Below are 9,513 nucleotides of genomic sequence, written 5' to 3' on the forward strand. Positions count from 1 at the left end.
TCTAGCCTTTAATCAGGCCTTGAGTCCAAGTTGAGAAAGTGGAGAATATAGTTTGGTCCTCTGCTGCCTTCAGCTCAGCCTTAATTAATGGTTCATTAAGGGGAGAGGCGCTCCACCCCCCCCGAACCTAGACTGCTGCTGCTGCCTGTTAACTTGCTCTTTCTTTGCCTTTCAGAGAATACTTCTGCTGCTGCTTCAGATCAGCTTTATCCCTAGAATACATTGACATATAGATTAATGTATGACAAGTTGTTAATGACTAACATCTTACTGTTGCACTAACCTGGCAAGACAAAACCAGCTCATAAGAACATTTATTAGTATCTGTCCCCATCAAATATGCTTCCATGCTCCAAAAACATAATGGCCCAAGTTGTCCTGGCTCAGTGTAATGCAATACAGTAACAGCAGTTTCATATGGTGACAACCCTAAATAAAAAAGTGTGTGTAAAAGTGCACATCCGTTCTTATGACATCACAGATACCAAGATAAACTTAAAGGGAAATTCTGGGATTTTTCAACCTGGGTTCTATGTTTATGAATTTGGGTGTGTAAGTGAATAGTACTAGTAATAGTAAGTAAGTAATAGTAAGTCAGTGTAGTTACACTCACACATTACATGCCCCTATTTGTTTGAGCCGGAGTACATGGACAAAGAGCTCCTAAAGAGAGGAATGGACAAGAGGGAGGGGAGGCAACTGGCAGAGGAGGATGAACTAGCTGCTGAAAAGATGCAACGCTCCAGAAACTGGTGGTGTTCCTGTGATCATTTCCCCCCTCTGATCAACACGGTTGTGCTGGAGACATTCTTTCATGTGCCCAAAATAAAGTAGAAGAGGCAGCTAAACCTGTGGGGACCGAATGGACAGCTATCGTGAATGTACAGAGAAGAACAGCTATCACTAAGTATCTAAGTATCAACAATTCTCAAGTCGAAAACTCTCAACTCAATCTCAACTCGTGAGATTTCAGAGCGAGAGTCAAGTGACAGTCTTGCTTCAGTTATGTTACCAGACTCTTAAAATAACAATTTGACAAAACAAGCACTTTTAATAGACGTAACGTAACGTAAGAGTTTTGCGGTTGCCCTATAGGATTACATTGTAGCCGCTGCCACAGAGTTGCGGCTGCCCCCGAGCCGATCTACTGGACCAATTCTAAAAGTTTTTATCAGTACTGTTCACATACACACCCAAATTTATAAACATAGAGCCCAGGTTGAAGTAGTATCAGTTTAGCCAGCAGTAACACAGATATTGCAATATTACTTTTTAGTGCTGGTTGGTTGTGTGAAGTTGAAAAAAGTAGTAAGATATTTATAAAGATATTTTGAAAATATTCAAAGTAATACTAATAATACAGACTGCATGGAATGCCTCTTTGAGAAAGCTGTCAGCAGGTTGTTTTATCAGGTGACATTTGTAGTTTTCCTTAACACTACCTTACAAGTTTTATTACTTTATAATAAAATATACTCTAATACAATAGCCTTGAAATAAATACCATCTTTGCGAAAGGTTATTGTGTCCTGATACTGTGTGAGACAAGTTTGATTTAATATTGTAGCATTAAGTATTTAGTATATATATATATATATATATATATATATATATATACTACAATATGTAGTAGTAATATTTGTAGTACTTGCAGTAGTAAGTAGTAACAGAGAAAGTATAAGTGCCTCCAATGGTAGTACTAATAATTTTGTTTTGATTTTTTTGCTTTCTTTCTTTCTTCTTTATCATTCTAATTTCATATTTTAGTGTACTTTATAATAAAATGAAATAGTTGGATCAGTCAAAATGCTTTATTTGCAGTTTTTCCAATTTAAATGTACTGCCTGCCTAGGGTTTCCATTTTGTTCTACACAGCCCCACAGTCATGTTCCCACATGACCCAAGATGGCCAATCACAAAATTTCCCATCCTTAGCCAATCAGAAAATTGGATTGCTTCTTCACCCTCTAAATCAAAATTTGACTGCACTACATGAGTGTGTCCACTAGGGGAGCTCAAGAGTACTGGCAAACACACACTTTTCTGAGTTTACTGAGTCAATGAGGACATTCTCTGAAACTTGTACAGATCATTCATTAGGACCAAAGGGGCTCATCCAAGCATTTTCTTTGTGAGGACCAGCCAAAATGTCCTCACAAGGAAAAATGTCCTCACAGCAAAGGTTGTTTGTCAAGGGTTGGTCCACACAAGCACAGAGATACAAACGCAGACACACACACACACACACACACACACACACACACACACACACAGCACACAACTGTTATACAATCACACACGTACAACAGTTACAAATATGGATGTTATCCATGTCAAGGTTATGTTGGGTAAGTATTTATGCAGTCTGTTTTTTTTTTGGGAGGGATTCTTTTGTTTGTTTGTTTATTTTTTTTTATTATTGACTTTATTCTACTTTATTTTATTTCATTTCTCTCTCTAATTACTTATTTATTAATTTTTTCTTTTCCTCTTTTTTACTTACTCATTTCCTGCCTGCTTCCACCGTTAATACTGTTATAAATACTTGCAGCTGTCATTATTGTAGTTAGCATTGTTGTCATCGTTTTCATTGTCGTTGTTGTTGTTATTGTTGCTGTTGTTTTTGTTGTCTCTTGTGTCCTCCCCTCCTCTCTGTGTCCCCCAACCTCTCTCTTTTCTCTCTCCCTATCCACTCTAACGTTGTACTGTCCGGTAGCCTTGCCAATAAATGTCAGTACGGACTGCAACAGGAAGAAGTATGTCAGACTCCTCCTTTGCAGAGCAAATCTGTTATGGCACCTCAAGGCATCCAGACCTCTCATACTGCATGCCTAAGCTGCCCAACAGGACAGGTTAAAAACAAAAAAAAATAAAAAATAGAATGTTGCTGTTACTGTAGAATGTTACAGTAATTAAATGTTATGATGTAACTGTAGAATGTTAATATTCTAGAATGTTGCTGTTACTGTAGAATGTTAAAGTAATTAAATGTTATGATGTAACTGTAGAATGTTAATATTCTAGAATGTTGCTGTTACTGTAGAATGTTAAAGTAATTAAATGTTATGATGTAACTGTAGAATGTTAATATTCTAGAATGTTGCTGTTACTGTAGAATGTTACAGTAATTAAATGTTATGATGTAACTGTAGAATGTTACAGTTCTAGAATTTTATGATGTAAGTGTAGAATTTTTAAGTTCTAGAAACCCAGTGGGCATCTGATGTCAATTCAACATCAATATGACATCAAACACTGATATCAAATTCTAATCATAATTTGGTCAAAAACGTAAATCAACATGACATCAATCCTTCGACATCAATTTGATATATGTCAAATAATGATTTTATTGATGTTATTTTGACATTACTTCAATATCAAGCTTTTTTGAAATTTCACCCAAATAATGATATTGATGCACCGCCTTGTATTGCAAACAGAATTGGCTTTATTTACGCAGATGAACGTTCGGTCTCACAGGATCTTCATCAGGATTAAAAGCTGATGAAGGTCCTGCAAGACGGAAACGACCTAAATGAAGCCAATTCTGTTTAACATACAAGATAGTGTACGAGATCTTTGCATTTCTGCAGTGTTTCATGCACATGACCTTTAAAATAGCAATTCTATAAAGTGTATTGTCTACAGTACTGTAATTGTAATTGTTTGGCATCATCTACACTCAGTTCTTGTGTTCTATAATTGCTATTGCTCCAATAGTTTCCCCCATGACATTCTCTCTCAATGATCAAACATACAAGTATAACAAAACATTTTTATTCTGAAACGAATCATCCCAGGTTGGATTGATCTCCACAGCTATGCAGCTGTGCTAACAGGTAACTGACTAACTACAGGTGTAACTACAGGTCTAACACAAACAGCACAAGTGAACAAAAATGCAGTACTTTACAGTACAGATTGCCCATTATAGTTAAACATCACTTCACTTCAGAGAGTTTTGCTCTAATGTCCGCCAGCAAAAAAAGCACTCTCTTTTGGAACTCTATGTCAGACCAAAGAGAGCAATATCACTTAATATTCTGTACAATATTTTTTTCTCCATGTAGCATTTTCTGTTTAGTACACACTTACTCTTCGGTTCCATTGGGAAAGCATGTCTGCTCTCATGGGACCTTGCTAACTCTTGATGGCGCGATCTAGACCTGGATCTGTAGCGTTGCCTTGATGTGGATCTGGACCTGCTGTGATGCAATGGTGTTTCCATGGTTCTTTCCTGGCGAGATCTCCGACTGTGCAATTAAGGCAAAAATGATAATCTTGAACAGTGGCGTTTCTTTTAAGTTGAGGATTTTGAACTTCACAACAATATTTAAAAAATGGTTCCATTTCCTCCTGAATAATGATGGGTATTATTATTATATATGTAGGAATAATGTTTTCAAAAATGTTCAGAGTGTAAACATACAGTCAATAGTGTAATAGAAATCAAATTAATTGCACAGCCCTACCGATGGGTGGAACGATGCACTGATGTGGATCTGGACCTGCTGTGATGTGCTGGTGTTTTCATGGTTTCCTGCTGGCGAGATCCCTCATTGCTGGACCTGGATCTCTTTGGCAATAGTGGCGTGGATCTGGACCTCATTGGTGTTTCCAGGGTTTCCTGCTGGCGAGATTCCTGATTCTCCAAGAGGCTGGACAAGGACCTGTTAAATTTCTTTGGCGCTGTTGGAAGGAGAGGGCCTGTTGGATTGCAAATGATGATGCTACATTTAAAAAAAACTGCCCAATCTCTACTCAGACAATTGACATTTCTGTAATATATATGCTTACTATGTTCTGAAGATGAATCTGTGTCACTGTGGGACATTGTGCTCTGTGATTTATTCACTGATGAATCTGTTGAATTGCAATCAGTCACACAATATGCAGTTAGACTGGCATATCTGTATTTTCTATTCCACAAATATTGTTCTGGTTATAGAAACTTACTACGTCCATGGCAAGATGTTGGTGTCTCACCAGTTTCTTCTTCGTCATCTGTGTAACACATTAACAGTCACATAAATACACTCACAATGCTATGTTGCTGCTTGAAAGTCACAATGTCAAACTTCAACAACGTAGGACATGCTGAACAACTGTTTCATATTTATACCTTCAACAAAGTCTTCAGGGGTCTTCTTCCTCACTACCCTCTTGGGCCTGGAATGAGGTAGCTGCTCCTCATCATCCTCAGCTGCAGTAGTGAGTTCATAGCTCTCACACTCTTCTTTGTCCACTGGAATCAATGAAAATGATGCATCAGCATTAATATTCATGAAAGGTGCAATATTAAGTAGGCATATATTATTCCAATCAATATGAACATACTTGAAGTGAATTTGACTTTGAAGAGCACAAATTTCCTCCAGTTTTTGTCTGGTTTATCCATTTTCTGCATGGCTTTGGACGCATCTGTGCCAGGTGGCCAGTAAACAGCTTTGTCCTTTATCCAGGACTTGGGGATGACTCCCTCCTCTTCCCGACCTCTCTCCTTCCAAACTGCTCGGGCCCACATAGTGGAAACCTGTACAGTAAGTAAAGAATTACAGCGTGGAACACACATACATACATTTCCCTGGTCAGTCTGTAAACCCTGTCCTACCCAGTCAGCCCTAGGTAGGATAGGGTTTACACAGTTCTTTTCAGTCTGTCCCCTGTCTGGCTCTTATTTGCTATTGTACCTTTGAGTCTTCTTGTTCATTATTTAAATAGTTGCAAGTTATGTTGCTTACTAGTTTTGCTAGTTACTAACATATCCTTGTTCTCCTAGCATCAGCCACTTGCCCTGTTCGTGTTTTCATGTCACTTTCTCCAACATTGCACTTTGTACATGAGAGAGAGAGAGAGAGAGAGAGAGAGACTGAGACTTACCACTGTACAACAGAGAGGACAAAAACACCAGAACAGGCCGAGATCCAGCAGTAACGATGCAAGGGTGCAGGATAAGTCGACACCGACTCGGGGATGGCAATAGTAGCCACAATACCCAGGTCCCACTGGACTGCAACACACACACATATAAATTAGTGCTATCAATAGATGAACATTTCACTCTCACACACACATTGGGTCATGCAAATTGCATACAATCATTGCATTGTTTTGTTAGTTTAGTATTGGCATGATTGGCAAGTAAAAGCAATAGATTAAACTCACATAATATTTTATCGCTCAATCTGACGCAGCATAGGAAACAGGACATATCCTGAATTGGTAGCTTCATGGCTAACCGGCAGGCAAACAACTTTACGATGTAGCTGCTGTCTTGAGATCAGTCGATACTTTGCTCTGCTTATATCTCTAACACGAGTGATGTTAAGAAGTTTGGAAACTCTCTTTATCGTCATGGTATATGACATCACAAATGAAGGAGCCATCTGCACGTTTTTCCTTGATAAAGACAAAGTCCTCATTCTCAAGAAGGAAACAGCCATCCCTTAACGTATCAGATACATAAGTGAACTTTTCTTTGGTAACATGTCTGCATTTTGTAGACTCTTCCAGCTCTGTTAAGCGTTTGGTAACCTGAGCAATGGGATTTTTTGATTGCCTGACCATTTTCTTCAGTGTTTGGAGGTAATTTTCATCATCCAAGGGTCACTGGAAATGTTCAACATCATCTGGCAGGTGAATCAGCGAGTGCACATTGTACACTGTGAATGTTCTTCCATAAATCCTTTTACATTTTTTCACAAAGTACATAGCCAGATCTCTTGCATACCCTAAATATTGGTTGTGCACCTCTTCAGAGTTCAACATAATTGACATGACAACCATCAGTGAAAGAAAATGTCTGTAGAGAACAGGGGACACAACTTTTCTCAAAACAAGTGGTCCTGTGTAAAGGAGGAACTGTCTCAGCTCTGTGGCCTTCCATCTGTCCAGTTCTTGCAAACCCCTGGGCTGCCGAACAAACTCTCTTGGCAGTTGCCCCTTCAAGGACTCCAGATGATTTGAAATAATGTTCCTATGTTGCAATGACAATCTGCATGTTTTAGGTCCTTGCCTCATGAAATTGAGCATTCTCCTAACCACACCCAAACACACTAAGTGCATATAGTCCACTGGAAACTGACGGATGCATGAGATTCCTGCCATAGTCAGTGGGGATTTTTTAACTTGATGATCCTTGTATGCCAACTGACAGAAGGCCTCTTCAGTCCTTTCAATGGCACATGGTTCTTTGGAACCAAGAACAAGCCTTCCTTCATAGGTTCCTTTTGTTGTGCATCGCTCACAAGCATAATAACTGTTGTGGTTTTTTATGCACTTCAGAAATGCCCTGGCAGGTGCATCACATATGAATGCTTTTACGAACACTTTAAATGTTGTGTCTCCGTGTACTATGCCTTCTTGCTGCAACTGTTGCAGCTCAAGGATAAAGTCAGACAAGTATTCCTCAACGTTGTTTGGTTTTGAATCTCCACAATAAAGGGCTACAATGAAAGGTGAAAAGTCCCGAAACCTGCAGAGTATAGGCCACATCTGTGTGTTGGATGACTTAAAGAGGGGTACACCATCGATGTTGAAGCACAGATCTATGTCCTCTTCACATATGCCAGGATTCTGAGATAAGAGTTTCAAAATTCCACAACCAATACCAAAATAAGCATAGTGTCCACCACATTTTGCAACTGTTGCCACTCTTTTTGGTGTATGCAGCAGACAGAAGGGCATCCTTGGGGAGACGATGTCCTTGGCGCCTCAGTATTTCCCACATCTCATTCAATGCAGACCGCTTGCAGCCGTTTCTGGTGGCCCAGTCAGCAAGTTCCTCACCCAGATCGGGACCAATTTCTTCAGCAGAGGGTTCATCAAATATAATGTCATTGTCAGATTCTGTGTCAGATAACTGCACAAAATCTGAGAAGTCATCATTATCATCATCATCATCATCAGCTAAAGGCAAAGAGGCTCCATCCTCATTCGCACTTGTACCACCCTCCAGCATTCCATGCAGAGCATCCTCACTATCAATGCAATCTTCAGCCAAAGCAAGCACTTCAGCATTTCGCTTCCTCCATGTCCGGAAATATGCCATCTTCACTGTAGCCTCACCCTACAAGAAATCTCACAACGATGTGCTGATGGAGGACTACTGTGGTTGAGGCCAAGGGGCAGGAGCAGGATAGCTGTGGCGCTGGAAAACATTACATAGAGATGTCACCCAGGGTTACATGCTTTTCTTAACGTTCTTTGGTACAGGACAAATATAAAAACAAATGTGAACAGTTTCTAAATTGTTTTGTGGGGGGATATATTTTGTGGCAGGTTGAATAAACTGTCTGAAATAATATGTTCCCCCAGTAACTCTGGCTGTGAAAAAGGAAACTAGCTCATATCCATCATGGTTACTGATTATGGTCTGAGATGTAGGCTAGTTATACAGAATAAATGATTTGATGTTCTGTGTAACTTTGAATGGAAAAGAAGAAATAAATCATGTTGATCAAATTGAGGCCAGCAATCTTGATTTATATTTTTCAAAAAAATCACCTGGGGGTATATTTTATTCAACAAATAGCCTACCATAAAATGTATACCCCCACTGTGATGGACAAGTGAAGTCTGACTCTGGAGTTAGATTAGTCTCAATATTAATAAATGCACACAGAAGGATTCACAAATACATGTTAAGATTTATATATAATTGACTCTCTCCACACAAATACTTTCAATGCACACACATATATTTGGCATTTTATATAAATGTAATAAAAAATCCACAAATAACCAAAAAAGTTTCACAAATGTATTTCTGGTGCACACACAAATATTTATTGTTTTAAATATATGCAATAAAAATCCACAAATATATGTATTATATATATTTTTATTTATTTATATATTGTTTTTATATTTTTTTTTTTTGCAATTTTCATCAAAACATATGTGGATGTTGATACATTCATATACAAATGCTTTTATTTTGTGAACCTCTGCGCATTTGTGTGTGAATATTTTTGAGACTCCCCTGACGTGACCCGATCCACAAATGCATTTTTTTATACCAAATGGGATATAGGTAGCCAATCAGATGTCTCCTTCCTCCTCAGCCAATCACATGAGCGTCCTGCCACCACCCCCACGTGGGGTTTGTTTTAACGTCGTAGCGTCAGAGGGTGTTTGCCGACCGCCAAATTAATAAGGATGAGAAGAAGAAGAAGCAGCAGCAGCAGAATTATGCATATCTATGCAGAAAGCGGTCAGGTTAGTGCCGTGGGGGAAAACAACCCCCCCCCCGTCCGCTATAATGTAAAAATGCCTAATTTAAACTTGTTTTGCTAACTCTAACAAGTTGTCATGACGTACTTTGAGTCGCTATTGCCTGCTGACAAGGATCGATATATTAAAAAATTAAATACACGGGTTGGATTGTTGTCCATACGTTTTAAAAATGATCTGACTCAGTGGCGGGCCACAACAGAACCATCCCGCTGTATTGCGACCCATGTCCGATGCGGCTTGTCTGTCACTCGCCAGGATGGGGGTGGTGGCGGG

The 9,513-nt window shown here is 39.1% G+C and overlaps 1 pseudogene; it reads right to left on the minus strand.

The window, feature by feature from the left end:
- Positions 1-6,327: 6,327 nt before the first annotated feature.
- Positions 6,328-8,053, minus strand: LOC148187043 (uncharacterized; annotated as a pseudogene).
- Between the last annotated feature and the right edge of the window lie 1,460 nt (positions 8,054-9,513).

Source organism: Plectropomus leopardus, chromosome 16 (genome assembly GCF_026936395.1).
Source record: "Plectropomus leopardus strain MGB_pleo_1.0 chromosome 16, ASM2693639v1, whole genome shotgun sequence".
NCBI lineage: Eukaryota > Metazoa > Chordata > Actinopteri > Perciformes > Serranidae > Plectropomus > Plectropomus leopardus.